This window comes from Dendrobates tinctorius, unplaced genomic scaffold (assembly GCF_039654945.1).
Source record: "Dendrobates tinctorius isolate UK_male_01 unplaced genomic scaffold, ASM3965494v1 ptg000257l, whole genome shotgun sequence".
Lineage (NCBI taxonomy): Eukaryota > Metazoa > Chordata > Amphibia > Anura > Dendrobatidae > Dendrobates > Dendrobates tinctorius.
The window spans coordinates 859,156-876,376 of record NW_027361924.1 but is presented as its reverse complement, the minus strand read 5'-3'; the positions used below and the strand labels follow the sequence as shown (position 1 = coordinate 876,376).

General features: G+C 44.4%; 1 long non-coding RNA gene across 1 annotated transcript in view; it reads left to right on the top strand.

Annotated features, from left to right (window-relative positions):
* LOC141069107 (uncharacterized) overlaps positions 1–16,532 on the top strand; it is a 28,711-nt gene extending 12,179 nt beyond the window's left edge. Inside the window, exon 4 of the long non-coding RNA XR_012226516.1 lies at positions 13,536–16,532. This is a non-coding gene — a long non-coding RNA (uncharacterized lncRNA). The remainder of the gene's footprint in view (positions 1–13,535) is intronic.
* Positions 16,533–17,221: the final 689 nt, after the last annotated feature.

The window sequence follows — 17,221 nt, the reverse complement described above, 5'->3', positions numbered from 1 at the left end:
AATTGGTCATATAAGTTTCCATTGTCCCGGGCCGGCCGGACTCATCTGCCTCCCTGGATATAATGAGGGTGCCTCATTAGGAGCGGACGCCGCGCACTCATCGCCTGTTGCCTCTGCTCCCTGCAGAATGTGATTTGCTGTTGGCAGTGCAGCGTTTACCTCTGTAGACCCCCCCAATATGAATAAACTTTATATGACCCCCATGTATCATACCCGCCAAGGGCGACACTGGGGCAGCTGCGTTCTGCGCATCAGGGCACAGTGACCAGATACAAATGGGTTAGGACTGTCACTCTGATGTTAATGGAGACCCTCATTGCTCTGTAGAATTATCCCATTGGGTGAAAATCTGCTCTTAGAGGCGACCTGTCACTTCCCATAAATATGTAATTTTGTTAACCGGTGTAAATGGCGCTGTTCCCCTGAATCCGGCGATGTTTTTATTTTATCCTTGTTCCTCTCCATTCCTGAGATATGCCCCCTTCTTCCTTGGATATAAGTCTAGTCTTGTTATCCAACTGGGCGTGGTGTTCAAAACACCCACAAAGAAGAGGAGATGAGCACGCCCATTTGGCTAAAACATTAGATTTATTTATATGGAAGAAGGAGTCATATTTCAGAAACAGAGAGGCGCAGGAAAAGAAAAATAACTCTAGATTCAGGGGAATATCAGCATTTACACCAGTTTAAGAAAAACATGACAGGTTTATGGGATATAAAACCTACAAAAGACAAAATGAAAAAACCCTGCTGTAAGTAAAAAGCAAAAGTGCATTTAAATCATACAGAGTTCTTAGTAATACTGTATTTGATCAAACATAGCATAAAAGCCGTCCCACCATCGACAAGGTGACTCTGTGGTCAGGGCGGTCCTACACTGTCTAGTATTAAAAACCTTATCATGTGTCAAAGTTGACGTCTGTGTGAATAAGGGCAGACAAGGACCGGGTCCCAACCACTGGACACCAGTCAGGGGAAGCCTTTAAATACAATTCCCAGCTCAGGAGAGGGAGGCCACACCCCAGCTTGCACAGAATGCACTGGACTTTTGTAGTTTTTGTATGCTTTTTGGCCATGTGAACATGCATTTATATGCTGCATGTGTACCAACTCAAACCAAGCTCAATTTTTTTGCTTTTTCTAGGTTTATGGGATGTATTTTTGGCTAATAATCTGCAAAAAAAAAAAGCCATTTTCATTGTTTTCCTTTTATAGCTTCTGTGCTACACTGTTTTTCAGCTGGCTGCAGATTGAGTGATCAATCCATCAGTGAGCTCGTTCTGACACAAATTAATAACTCTTTTTTTTCTAGTCTTTTTGTGAGCTCCTCTGTGCGGATGTATGACCTCAGACCACGTCAAACATTACCTGGACTTTGATGTGGTCCTACATCCACTGAGAGAAGTTCAGGAAAAGAGAAAAAAAACTTTCCTGTAAGTGGGAGCTCACTGAGGGATTCTCAGTTAACTCATTCTACAGCCTGCAATGTACAGGGAAATAAAGAGCCTGTAAAAGCCAAATGTTGCAAGATTTTTAATGAAGCCAGAGTACAAAAATGTTTATTTTTTTAGGCCAAAATACATGCATTTAATTAAAAGAAAAAAAATGTCTTCAAAGGTGAAAACATTTTCAATGAAGGATCCTTTTGTTGATCTGTGGTCAGGCAGCAAAAACAATAAGGCTATGTACACACACTGCGGATTCACCAGCGGATTTTTCTGTGCAGATCCGCAGGTAAAGTGACCTGCGGTTTTCCTGCAGATTGGCCTGCGGTTTTCCCCTGCGGTTTAACACCTGGACAATGGAATAGGTGTCAAACCGCAGTGGAATCCGCAGAAAGAATTGACATCCCATAGACTTACATGGTACTGTACACTGTCTGCGGAACTGCTGCGGATCCGCAGCGTGGGCACATACCCTTCAGTGTATGCGGCCCTTTGTCCCGCTCACATCGCTGTACCTGCTGCAATGTCCTATTCACTGACAGTAAGCGGAGATCTTGAACCCCTAACCTGGTTTATGTCCAGACCATTTTTTGGTGGCAGGAGGGCTTACATGGATAATAATAGGGGGCAGTGGCGATTTTTAGGATGAGCAGGTCTAAGCTCTTGTTTCCTTTGACACCCAGATAATGCAGTCTCATGGGTGACCTGGCAGCTGTCCGCCTTACTCTGACCTTCTGCTCCTCTCTCCTAGCACCGTGATTAATCCTGTGTGCCGGACACCTGTCACCTGTGTGATCCGGCTCAACACTAAATTCTGATTCAGAGCTGCAGTGAACAGGTTTTTGTCCAGCGCCGGCCCTTCACCCATATATGAAAAGAATGGGAGTCACATATAGAGAATGGCAGCCATTACTGCACCCTACAGGGCCTGTACACGGGACCATTCGGTGTGAATGGGGCTCTTCTACTACATTCTGAAGTAATATATATAGGCCTCATTTATCATCCTGCCTAGTAGTAAGACTACCTTTGTTCTCCATAGCAACATAGCAACCAATCACAGCTCTGCTTTCATTTTGTAAACTGCTCTGGAGAAATGAAAGCTGGACTATGATTGGTTGCTATTGTCTCAACAAAGACTGTTTGATAACTTAGGCCCAACTGTTCCCCTTAACCACCATAACGTAATGCGCACATATGGAGGCGCTCTGAGCCTGTGTTATACAGCTGTAGCTGCTTAACCATTTAGATGCTGCTGTCAATCACTTACCGCAGCACTGAAATTGTTGGTACATGCATGCACCCCTTTGATTGTGCTGCACCTCTGTGCACCACTTTTTTTTTTCCCTAACTGAAAAATGAAAAAAAAATATTTTTGGTTTTGCCATGTATGTAAAACTCCACACTATGAAAATATAGGATTAATTAATCCGAAAAGATGCAATAAAAAGTGAATAAAACATCAAAAACTGTATTTAAAAATAACAATGACAGAAATGCAGAGAGGTTTTTTTTACAGTTTTGCATCACTTCACTTTTTAATAAAGTTTTTCACTACATTATGTGGTAAAATGATTGGTGTCATTCAATTCCATCATGCCCTCAAAAGGTAAAGGCGACAGAGGTAAATCAAACTGTGGATAGTAAGAAAAAGGGTCACATATAGTGATGCGCGTACGCTCTGCAGTAATTGTTACATGCCCCCACAGTACATTCCTACACACATAGTATGATAACCCTACATACACACCCACATACAGCTCTGCTACATCAATACACAAATACACACACCTATATGAAAAAACATATGCACACACAGCTCTGCTACATCCATACAGAGGGTTCATACTCACATGCGAGAAACTCGGCTGAGTCTCGCTCGTCAATACCCTGATCGGAGCGCTCAGCTGCATAGAAATACATGAAGCTAAGCGCTCCGATCCAAGTGCCTGCGGCAGTGCCGGGTATTGACGAGCGAGACTCGGCCGAGTTTCTCGCATGTGAGTATGAGCCCAGAGAAATACACACCACAGCCCTGCTACATCAATATACACAAATACACATACAGCTCTGCTACATCAATATACACAAATACACATACAGCTCTGCTACATCAATATACACAAATATACACACAGCTCAGCTACATCAACACTCATACACGCAGCTCTGCTAACACACACACACACACGCAAGACTGAACGGTGGAGCTGTCAGCTCCCTCTACTGTTATTTTCAGCTGCATCTGTGGACTTAGGACACATACAGTACACAGCTGAAGTCTGGAAGAACCCCGACTTCCCGGGACTGAAGGACAGCTCCCCAAATTCGGAACGGTTGGGAGGTTGTAGGGTGTGTGCACGCGTCTGCTGCGGATCCACAGCGGATTTGGTCCTGCGGATCCACAGCAGTTTCTGCTGCGGTGTACAGTACCATTTAAAGCAATGGAAATTGAAAACCGCAGTGCACACGGTGCAGAATTTTCCACGCGGATTTGCTGCGGATTTAAATCCACAGCATGTCACTTCTTTGTGCGGATTCCGCAGCGGTTTGGCACCTGCTCCATGACAGGTGTCAAACCGCAGGGGAAAACCGTAGGCAAATTCGCAGAAAATCCGGAGATAAACCGCAGGTCTTTTGACCTGCGGATTTAGACAAATCCGCGCGTAAAATTCCACCGCAGAATCCGCAACGCGTGCACATGGGTCGCCCTCCCAGGGCTGTGGGGTACTCGGTACCGGGCCGGTGTCAGGGGAATGTGTCACAGCAGCGGTGACCCGGTCCGTGGCCCTTGGCGCCCAAGTAATGGGGAAATGTATATGTAGTTAATGGAATGGAATAGTTTGTGACGCCACCTGTGGTGCTCGGCAAGGGAGGTGTTAAGCCGACGCTGCAGACAGATCCTCTGGGACAGATGGTAGGATGCAGCAGTGGTGGTATAGCTCTCCACAGGCAGGGCTGATGTCCCAGGGCAGTGTAGTTGTAATGGTTGTGGAAAGGCACAGGCAGTGTAAAGAATGGTACCCAGATGTAGCGGTGCTGAGCAGGTTGGCGCAGGAATGAATGGAGGACACCGAGGCTTGCAGTTCCAAAGCTTTACTCACAGTCTGCGGTACACAAGGGTGCCTGCCTCCTGGCCGTGTCCTCCGGGTCAGAGACTCAGCCAACCTCCAGGCCAAATGGAAAGCTCCTCTCCAACATTCCGCCAACATGTACCTTTCCTGAACGACTCCTATATTGCGCCTTAAAGTGTGAAGATCTCCTGTACCGTGGTACTCTGGAATTCCTCCTGTCAGATGTTCCTAACAACTCTACTCGTATGGCAGACAGCTGTAGCCTCTCTCGGGGACCCCTTACTCCGGGGTCCTTGCACTCTATTCAGTTGCTGTTGTGCCCCAAGTCTTGGATGGGAGTAATGCATTTACAGCCAACTACTCCACTGGTGTCTGCTGCAGAACCATAAGTGTCCATACAACCTTGGGGACCGGGCCCCGGCCTTGCACTGAGAACCTATAGGCAGGGTTCCTCTTCCATCCCACATCTCCTCTCTGTTCTCCTACTCCTTCGTTCCGTACTGATCCTTCTCTCTCTTATGAAAGCTTAGGTTGCAGTTCTACGTCTTTCTCCTTCTGTTCCTTTCCCGTGCCAGCTGGCTCAGATCACTGAGGCAGCTGCAGCACTCCTTCCTCCATCCCTTCTTCCAGGGATCCCCACTCCTCCCGAGTGGCTTCCTTCCTCACTGACCTTCTGTCAGACTGAACCTTTAATCCTACATTTTCCCACTCTTTTATGTCTCTAAACTCCACCCACCTCCCAACACATCCAGTGTTCCATGCAGGGAACCACCAGAGGTGCTCTGCTACTCTCTAAGCACTGAGCCGCAATGTGGTTGTTCAGAACTACCCTGTTGTGTGGGGTGCGAGTGTTGGAGCGTGGAAAGGAGTTCCCACCTTACCTGGATGGTGGTGGGGCACTACACCTTAGGAGAAGGTGCAGTACCTCTGTGGCGACTGAGCCTCAGGGACGCCACACACACCCGTAAAATGATGCAGCTGAGGAGAAGGCTTTTGGGGTGTGTGCCCATTGTACCAGGAGACAGGAGAGGGCCTGTGTAGGAACAGTATATGGGCCCTTTGTTGTCCAATAGCTCATCATTATGCACAATTTCATCCCCTTTGGAGATAGTAGTGGCCCCATGAACTCTTGGACCCCATTGTGGCAGCACAGGTTGCACCAATATTATATCTGCTCATGCCTGGAGAATACCATCCAGCCACCCTGGTAGCAGTAAACCTAGCTAAGCCTTGCAGCACAACCAGATATAGTTACCATTCAGGATTTTAGGAAAGCTGGGTGACAGCCAAGTAGGGGCTATAATGGCATTCAGAGTCATTGTCTGAACAGTATTTTGTTATGTGATCTTCCTCAGACTTGGGCCTAGGTGCGAAGTCTACCTCATTACTCCCCATTAGTCATCACCTAAGAAACAGGTGCAACCAAAAAAAGCTGCATTGTTAACAAACTGAGTATAGAAAATGGAAGCAAGTATTTAGTGTCTAGCATGGTCCGTGAATCCCGGCAGCCCCATGTAATATAGTGCACCCGGGTGACAGAGCATTATGTATTACAGATAGAAGATGTAGTATCGGCTCCCTGTCCGGTCGGGCTCGATATAATATCGCTAGTCCGGGAATGCTTCACCCTCTGATATACAGATTTCATTAAAAAATAAAAAAGGCAATGAATCCCCAGTGTTTGTGCGGAGAAATTACTGCACAATAATCCAGCCGTGTTTTATGATGGCGGCCTGCGTCTGCTGCATGGGAGACACCACGGAGTCGATGACCCGGTGACATCCCGCTATATCTCATAGTAGGGACCCAAATTACACCACAACCCTTCATCCAGGATCGTCACCGGCACATTTCATCTAGGGTGAGATATCATTAGAATATAAATACTCCCGTCCTCCTTGTGCCGATTTACTGATGCGTTTTCAATCAATTAAAAGGTTATAAAACGGAAAAAGTGATCATCACTCAGCTTTCCAAAACTCGAGAAAGGTACATAAACCTGCCAATAGGATGTGGCATTCAGGATCTATGGAAAGTCCAGTGGCTGAATGCTGTAATTTTCCATTTGGGGAGGGAGAGGGGAAAATCCTTACATACTGTCCATGAATATCAAGTCATAAAATTCAAAAAATAAATAAATAAAATGTGTGTATATAGATAGATAGATAGATAGATAGATAGATAGATAGATAGATAGATAGATAGATAGATAGATAAATAGATAGATAGCTAAATGGAAACCATCACCAAGTAGGTTCTCGGCTGAAGATGAATCTTACTATGCTATTTGACTTTATTCCATTCGTATGGAACAGGCTGAAAAGCTATATAGAAAAGGAGGTTGAAAAAAAATCACAGGTTAAAAATGCAAAAAAAAAGTTTTTAAAAAAAGCATAAAAATTTGAATCACCCTTTAAAAACAGACATTAAACAAAACAGATAAAAAAAATTAAAATTCTAATCTCCCCTTTAAAAATAAAGACATTAAGCAAATAAAAAAAGATAAAGAAACATAAAAAATTCAAATCACCCTTTTAAAAATAAAGACATTAAACAAATATAAAAAAAAACAAAGCTATTCTATCAAACTATAAAATATAAATTAACCTGGATACTAAACATCTTAAAGAAAATGAAAAATCAAAATGCCAGAATGACTATTTTTTCGGCAGTGCAGTGACTCAAAATGGTACTGATCAAAATGTCAACTAACCAGCAAAGCCACAGGGTTCCATCAAAGGAAAAATAAATAAAAATAATGGGTCTCAGAAAATGTAAAACAAAAAAATAAAACCTTTTTTTTTAATTCTTTCAAATTTCTGCTATTTTTTTCACCACTTAAATAAAATAAAAACTATTCACGTTTGGTTTTGCTGTAATTGTACCGACCCAGAGAATCATGGTACCAGGTCATTTTGTGCCTACAATTAATGTCAAAAAAACAAAACCCCAAAAACGATGGCAAAAGACTAAGGGTGTGTGCACACGCTGCGGATTCTGCTGCGGTTCCGCAGTGGATTTGGCCGCTGCGGGTCTGCAGCAGTTTTTGCTGCGGTGTACAGTACCATTATTCCCTATGGGAATAAAAAAACGCAGTGCAGACGCTGCAGATTTTTCCGCACGGTTTTGAAACCTGTCAATTCTGAACCTGTCAATTTGAAACATGTCAATTCTTTCTGCGGATTCCGCTGCGGTTTGCCATCTCCTCCATTGTGGAGATGAAAAACCGCAGGGCAAAACCACAGAGCAATCCGCAGGTAAAACCGCAGGTCAAAACCGCAGAGCAATCCGCAGGTAAAACCGCAGGGCAAAACCGCAGAGCAAAACCACAGAGCAATCCGCAGGTAAAACCGCAGAGCAATCCGCAGGTAAAACTGCAGGGCAAAACCGCAGAGCAAAACCGCAGAGCAATCCGCAGGTAAAACCGCAGAGCAATCCGCAGGTAAAACCGCAGGTCTTTTGACCTGCAGATTTACCTGCGGATTTTACAAAATCCGCGCGGCCAAATCCGCACCCCATTCCCCAGCGTGTGCACGTACCCTAAGAACCGCCCATCAGCAGCTTGTTGACAATTTCCGAGTTAAAATTCTTTTCACAGAAAGAGTATCCTGATTTAAAGAAACAGTCAGAAAGCTGAAGGTACAGTCTATCACGATATGTAGTATATACGGACCGGCCGCGCTTTTTATCAGGATATATACGTTACAAGGTCACATGACCTGACTTACGCCTCCGCTGATCGTCTGCAGCATATTGCAGCTGTGAGCGCTGTACCAGGCGCCTTCCAGAACCCCAGATTATGTCTGTGCCGGGCCCACAGAGGGCAGATTATCTGGATATGAATGCCATATATTTCCCCACGCTCCATTCCCTATAGAGCCGTATGTAACTTACGCACAGAATGCTTCCAGAAGATTAGAGAAAGCATCTTATTTCCTGACCTTTTCCCATTAAATCACCTCCTCCTGAGAATGCAGCAGTATATTATAGTCGCTGTGTAGTAGAGTTCTTAAAGGGACAGCAATTTGTAACTCTTATAATAATTTAATTTTTAATGAAATATATTTTATTTTTAAATTTGCCTTGTTTTTTTTCGTAATCACTGCTTTCTGTCAGTGAATGGGCACAGTCCCAGTTTAGCCCAGCACACGACCAAATAAAAGTGAGAGCTTTGAAATTGTAATGTGTAGGCGATACATAGTTGTATTTTGCTGGGAGGGCACTATATGTATAGTGTGAGACAGCTGCAGGCGCACTGTGGTTACTATGTGTGGGGGGGGTGTTTTGGCTACAGTGTTGGACTGGGCCCGTCAGTAAGGCCGGGATCACACATGCGAGTAATACGACCGAGTCTCCCAGCACTGCCGCCGGCACTCAGGAGTGGAGCGTGCGGATCCATGTATTGCTGTGTGGCCGAACGCTTCGGCAGAGGCGGGTATTAACATGCGAGACTCGGACGTATTCCTCGCATAGAATCATAGAATCGTAGAGTTGGAAGGGACCTCCTGGGCCATCTGGTCCAACCCCCTGCTCAAAGCAAGATTCACTAAATCATCCCAGTCAGATGTCTGTCCAGCCTCTGTTTGAAGACTTCCATTAATAATAATAATAATAATAATCTTTATTTTTATATAGCGCTAACATATTCCGCAGCGCTTTACAGTTTGCACACATTATCATCACTGTCCCCGATGGGGCTCACAATCTAAATTCCCTAGCAGTATGTCTTTGGAATGTGGGAGGAAACCGGAGTACCCGGAGGAAACCCACGCAAGCACGGGGAGAACATACAAACTCCTTGCAGATGTTGTCCTTGGTGGGATTCAAACCCAGGACTCCAGCGCTTCCATTGAAGGAGAACTCACCACTTCTCGTGGCAGCCTGTTCCACTCATTGATCACTCTAACTGTCAAAAAAAATTTTCTAATATCTAATCTGTGTCTCCTCCCATTCAGTTTCATCCCATTGCTTCTTGTCTTTCCTTGTGCAAATGAGAATAAAGTTGATCCTTCTACAATGTGACAGCCCTTTAGATATTTGTAGACAGCTATTAAGTCTCCTCTCAGTCTTCTCTTTTGCAAACTAAACAATCCCAAATCCTGCAACCTTTCCTCATAAGACAGGGTTTGCAGACCGGTCACCATTCTGGTCGCTCTTTTCTGAACTTGCTCCAGTTTGTTGATGTCTTTTTTAAAATGTGGTGCCCAAAACTGGACACAATATTCCAGATGAGGTCTGACCAAAGAGTAGAGGGAAATAATGACTTCAATTGATCTAGACTGTATGCTTCTGTTAATTCATCCTAGAATTGCATTTGCCTTTTTTGCTGCTGCATCACACTGTTGACTCATATTCAGTCTGTGATCTATTAGTATACCCAAGTCTTTTTCACATGTGCTGTCACTTAGCCCTATTCCTCCCATTCTGTATACAGTGGGGAAAAAAAGTATTTAGTCAGTCAGCAATAGTGCAAGTTCCACCACTTAAAAAGATGAGAGGCGTCTGTAATTTACATCATAGGTAGACCTCAACTATGGGAGACAAACTGAGAAAAAAAAATCCAGAAAATCACATTGTCTGTTTTTTTTTTCATTTTATTTGCATATTATGGTGGAAAATAAGTATTTGGTCAGAAACAAAATTTCATCTCAATACTTTGTGATATATCCTTTGTTGGCAATGACAGAGGTCAAACGTTTTCTGTAAGTCTTCACAAGGTTGCCACACACTGTTGTTGGTATGTTGGCCCATTCCTCCATGCAGATCTCCTCTAGAGCAGTGATGTTTTTGGCTTTTCGCTTGGCAACACGGACTTTCAACTCCCTCCAAAGGTTTTCTATAGGGTTGAGATCTGGAGACTGGCTAGGCCACTCCAGGACCTTGAAATGCTTCTTACGAAGCCACTCCTTCGTTGCCCTGGCGGTGTGCTTTGGATCATTGTCATGTTGAAAGACCCAGCTACGTTTCATCTTCAATGCCCTTGCTGATGGAAGGAGGTTTGCACTCAAAATCTCACGATACATGGCCCCATTCATTCTTTCATGTACCCGGATCAGTCGTCCTGGCCCCTTTGCAGAGAAACACCACCATGCTTCCACCACCATGCTTTACAGTAGGTATTGTGTTTGATGGATGCAACTCAGTATTCTTTTTCCTCCAAACAGGACAAGTTGTGTTTCTACCAAACAGTTCCAGTTTGGTTTCATCAGACCATAGGACATTCTCCCAAAACTCCTCTGGATCATCCAAATGCTCTCTAGCAAGCTTCAGACGGGCCCGGACATGTACCGGCTTAAGCAGTGGGACACGTCTGGCACTGCAGGATCTGAGTCCATGGTGGCGTAGTGTGTTACTTATGGTAGGCCTTGTTACATTGGTCCCAGCTCTCTGCAGTTCATTCACTAGGTCCCCCCGCGTGGTTCAGGGATTTTTGCTCACCGTTCTTGTGATCATTCTGACCCCACGGGGTGGGATTTTGCGTGGAGCACCAGATCGAGGGAGATTATCAGTGGTCTTGTATGTCTTCCATTTTCTAATTATTGCTCCCACAGTTGATTTCTTCACTCCAAGCTGGTTGGCTATTGCAGATTCAGTCTTCCCAGCCTGGTGCAGGGCTACAATTTTGTTTCTGGTGTCCTTTGACAGCTCTTTGGTCTTCACCATAGTGGAGTTTGGAGTCAGACTGTTTGAGGGTGTGCACAGGTGTCTTTTTATACTGATAACAAGTTTAAACAGGTGCCATTACTACAGGTAATGAGTGGAGGAAAGAGGAGACTCTTAAAGAAGAAGTTACAGGTCTGTGAGAGCCAGAAATCTTGATTGCTTGTTTCTGACCAAATACTTATTTTCCACCATAATATGCAAATAAAATGAAAAAAAAACAGACAATGTGATTTTCTGGATTTTTTTTTCTCAGTTTGTCTCCCATAGTTGAGGTCTACCTATGATGTAAATTACAGACGCCTCTCATCTTTTTAAGTGGTGGAACTTGCACTATTGCTGACTGACTAAATACTTTTTTTCCCCACTGTATGCTTTTTCATTTTTATTGCCCAGATGTAGTACTTTGCATTTTTCCCTGTTAAAAACCATTCTGTTAGTTGCTGCCCACTTCTCCAGTTTATTTATATCTTTTTGAATCCTCTCTCTCTCTTCTCTAGTATTAGCTATCACTCCTAGCTTTGTGTCATCAGCAACTTTAATCAGTTTACCCTCAATTCCTTCATCTAAATCGTTGATAAAGATGTTGAACAATTCAGGGCCCAGGACAGAGCCCTGTGGTACCCCACTTGAGACATTCTTCCAACTGGATGTGCAGCCATTTACGACCACTCTTTGGGTCCGATCACTAAGCCAGTTATGAATCCACCTAACAGTTGCCTTGTCCATTCCATACTTAGTCATTTTTTCAATAAGGATTGTATGAGAGACTTTGTCAAATGCTTTGCTGAAGTCAAGATATACTATATCTACAGCATTTCCTTGATCCACCCAATCAGTGATTCCGTCATAGAAGGAAATTAAGTTAGTCTGACATGACTTATTAGTTACAAACCCATCCTGACTCTGTTTAATCACTTCATTCTTATCCAGGTACTGACATACATGTTGTTTAATAATTTGTTCAAAGATCTTTCCTGGTATAGAAGTCAGACTCACCGGCCTATAGTTGCCTGGGTCCACCTTCTTCCCCTTTTTGAAGATAGGAACAACAATTTGCTCTTCTCCAGTCTTCTGGCACTTCTCCTGTTCTCCAAGAATTTTCAAAGATTATGGAGAGGGGTTCAAAAATTTCTTCTGCTATCTCCTTCAGTACTCTGGGGTGAAATTCATCTTGACCTGGAGACTTGAATTCATTTAGGTTAGCTAAGTGTTTCCTCACTATCTTTCCGGTTATAGATATCCTGGATTCTTCTATTCCCTTAATAGGACAGTGAAGAACAGTTGATGTTACATTTCCCTTCTGAGAGAAAACAGATGCAAAATAGGAATTTAAAAGTTCAGCCTTCTCAACATCCTGTCTTACCATTTCATCATTTTTATCCTGTAAAAATCCTATAGCATCTTTGACTTTTCTTTTACTTTTGACATATCCATGTGTGATCCCGGCCTAACATTGACTCTGGGACCCACTGTTCAGGTAAATGCAGGGTATCACATTGCCCTCATTCCCAAATGTACCAATGCTTCTATATAATAATAATTATTAATAATAAACAGAGTAGTTGGTAAATAAATAAGATGTTATATTTGTACATAGTGAATAAAGTGTATTGTTCCAACTCCTGCTCATACAGTGGAATGGTTAGGCCTACCAGAGGATTCACCTGTTCTCCAGTGGGCCAGTCCGAACCTGGCTGTAAGGGTACTATTTTTTAATTGGGAGAGTACTATATGAGTAATGTCTACTTTATAGGTAGTGTATCTTTTCTGTACAAGTTCTACGATATTTAATGTGTTTGTACTATATAGATGATGCAAATTTGGTCTTCTTATATTGGCCAAAAAGGACTTTTTGGGTCCTCCTAAATTTCAGGGTAGCTGCAACCCCTGCTGATGGGTACTATATGGGTGCGGTGTCTGTAATTTATAGGTAAGGTATTTTTGTAGTAAGACTACTCTCTCTATATATACACTATGGGGTACTGTATGGGTGCGGTGTCTGTAATTTATAGTTAGGGTATTTTTGCAGTAAGACTACTATATATATATATATATATATATATATATACACACACACACACACAGACACGCTATAGGGTATTATATGGGTGCTGTGTCTGTAATTTATAGTTAGGGGATTTTCGCAGTAAGACTACTATATATATATATATATATATACACACACACACACACACACACGCTATAGGGTATTATATGGGTGCTGTGACTGTAATTTATAGTTAGGGGATTTTTGCAGTAACGGTGCTGTGGGGTACTGTATGGGTGCTGTATGGATGCTATTACACCCTGAATACTTTTTTCTCATTAACCCAGAAATTGTCTTTAATTCTAGGGAAACCTAAAGAAACGACCACAATAAGAGAGTGACACACAGAACTATGGCAATGTGACATATCCTGTCCTAAAAACACCAAAGCCACCTTTCACTCATAGAGGAAGAAGTGCCATGTCCATCACATATTCTGACCTTTTTCTTATGACTCTTTTACTAGTATAATGGAAGGAAATGTGACAAGTCATTATAGATAATGAGTATGACTGACTTAACAATGGCTGCAGATTTAACCGCTGATAAAATTACATAGCACTGTCGACCACAAGTTATCAAAATGAGGGATCTGTCCCTTTAAGAGATCATACCTAAATAGTAAAGAAACCTAAACATCTTAATGAAGACTTCAGCAACGTTTTTAATAAACACTTTGTCTCAATTGGGATTTACAACTTATCATTGGATAATGAGTGCATGGGATCTGACTGCATCCAGTCACCACTAGGGGGAGCTTTGGAGATTCCTGCGTACTGTTTCATATTTGGGCCTCATGGGTATGCTGCAAGCTCCGCCTACTGGTGATTTAAAGGGGTTATCCAGGACACAGCAGACCGGAAGAGGAAGAGCTGCTCTCAACAAGAGGTGAAGTGAAGCAGGGGAATTACCAGCAGAAGCCATCCACATGTAGGAAAGACAGGTAGTTAGCAACTGTTTGTTAGTTATTAGCCAAATACACAAAAATAAAAGTCCCGGATAAAACTTTTAAGGCAGGAGAATTTTTAGCATATTTTCAAGGGAGGGTAATCACCTTAGAATCTTACATTCTGCTCATATGGAGGACAAGACTGATTATGATGAATGCTTTTCAGATCCACTATATAAAGAAAAGTATTGGGCTGCGCGTCTTATTCATTGAATTCAAGTTTTTTATTCAGCTTCATGGCTCCCTGTTGTAAAACCTCCAGTACCTCGCCCCCCCCAGTATACAGCATCCGACCCCCACCATGTCGTCTGCCGTTACTACCATGTGACAGATCGGCCGGTGGTGCGGAGCTCATTGATACCAGCACGGCCCTGTAATCGGAGGCACCGGGGTAACAAGTCTGATCATGACATTCCTTCATCCTAAATCTTCCCCATCACCTGTGAGTGATATTATTGAGAAGTGGAAGGAACCGCAGCACCACAGCCCCAAAGTGGAGAACCCGTAACATTAAAGGGGTGGGGGGCAAGTGCTGAGGAGCAGAGGGCATAAAATTCACCACCGCTCTGCTGACCCCATAACTGCAGAGTCCAGACCTCCTCTGGTATAACATGAGCACAAACACTGCGCCCTCACCGGGAGCTTCATGGCTGAGCAGCCGCATGCAGCCGTACATCACCAAGCAGAAAGCCAAGCGTCGGATGGAGTGGTGTAAAGCCGCCATCAATGGACTCTGGAGGAGACGTGTTCTGTGCAGTGACGGATCACACTTCTCTACCTGCATCTGATGGAGGAGTCTGGGTTTGGTGATTCCGGGAGGACGTAACCCCCCCGACTGCATTGTGACGACTCCTGGAATAGACCCTCCAGGTCGTGATACCAACCCACCCAGTGCGAGATGGCCTAGTGAGGACCACCCCCTATAAAGAGAGCATCAGGGGCAGACCCAGGGGGTAAAGTACCACGACTGCTGGAACCAGGTGGCCGGCTCACAGAAGATGCGAGAGAGCGTGTCTAGTAAGGTGCAGGTGGGGACACACGCAGGATACAGGAGTGTGCAAAGCGAGAACACGGGGGCAGGCAGGGTACAGGTTAGTGCTAAGCGTATACACGGGGGGGGCACGCTGGGTACAGGAGAGCGTATAGAGTGCACTGACCCGCACGCCCGGGTATGAGGCAAAACAGTGTGTGCAGGGAAGTACGCCTGGGTAAAGGCATAGCAGAGAGCGTGCAGGGAAGCACGCCAGAGCACAGAGCAAGAGACCTGAGTACAGAGAGCAGCCAAGCAGGTCTAGTATAGCAAGGAAGCCAGAACGATAATCAGGCCCCACCTACAGGAAGAGGCAGCCTGATATAGGACATTAGTGCTGGGACTTCCGGGTCAGGTCCTCAAAGACCATAGAGACGTCAGAGATGGCGCGGCTGTAGTCAGGCTATGGGGGAAGCGCATGCGCACTAGACAAGGACCTGGAGACGAGTGAACAGCCACAGAGTCAAGCGTGGGAGGTGCGCATGCGCGCTCGATGAGACCCCCGGATCGGCCGCGATACCGGAAGTGATGACATCGGGCGCTGAGCCCCAGTTCCGGAGGAATGTGGTGAGAGCGGCATGACAATATGGTGAGAGCGGCATGACCATTGTGTCCACTGTACAGCTGGTGGGGGAGGATAATACTATGGGATGTTATCAGGTGGTGACCTCGGCCTCTTCGTTCCAGTGACGGGAAATCTTAATTCTTCAGCACCAGACATTGTGGACACTTGTATCTTCAGCTTTGTGTGATCAGTTTGGGGAAGACTCTTTTCTGTTCCCCCATGACTGTGCCCAGGGCACAAGCTCCGTACAGACATGGAGGGGGAGCTTGGAACGTGACTTCAGCCCAATCCAACACCAATAAAGGAGATTGTGAGACCGGTCTCCCCCTACATCAGGGTCTGACCTCACAAATGCTATTAGGGATAAAGTGGAAAAATATCCCACAGATTCCTCCAAAGTCTTGTAGAAATCCTTCCCAGAAGAGCGGGAGCCGTTATATCCTGCAGCGGGTCCGACTCCATATTGATGTCTATGTATATAGGGTGGGAGGCCATGGAAGCTCCTATAGGAGCAGTGTGGAGGGGGCACATAATTTCCCCTTACAGTGTAACCATATTGTAACTTACATTGGAATATTTGCTTTCTAAAGGCCAGATGAAGTGCAGCTAGTGAGAAAGGACGATGGTTATCTCAGAAGTGGCGATGTGCTGAGATAATAAGTCAGAGCTGTGAGATAATAGATTGGCATCCGGGCACATGCCGGACCTTGAAGCGCTCTACTCCCGATCTTCTGGGTTTCCGTGTTATTCATCCTCACCATGGGGTACATTTTGGGATCATGAATCCTTCCCTGAAATTTAATTTCGGAAACATCAAACCAGTTCTTGTAATGGAATTAAGATGGTAATTCTTCCCATGTTCCTCTAAACTAATAATGGCAAAAAATGTCTTCCAAACAAAGAACCTTGTATTTTTCTTTTATTTGTCATTAATTTGTGCTTGTTTCGCCCCGGTAACATCCAGTCTGGGTCTATAAGGTAAAAGGTCGCCGGTTAAAAGTTCAAGAAGTGATCGGACTTCTATAGGCTGCAGCACACAGAGCCGTCTAGTGGTGGGAGCTGGAACTGCAGGTAATAATAGCACAGTATATAATGAAGCATAATGGATCCTGACAGAAGCCAAAGAGGCCTGTAAGTCACCGCTGGTGTCCACTGTGCAACAGATCTGGAACAGAGTCCTGGTTTCCATTTATAGTGTAATTAAAGGATGATTCACAAAGTAGCTGCTGCAGAACCTCTTTGTAAAGCCAGATATCTCTTCATTCATAAAAAAAAAGCTTTTGAAAAAAGAAGTTCTGCAGCAGCTAGCTCTGCATTACACAGTACTATGCCCTATATGCTCCAGCAATTTTTCCTTAAAAGTACCACTCACATCATCCCCCCATCACATTGGCATTTGGGTGCACAGATGTGTACATGGCTACGGACCCATCCTGCGCCTCCAAATT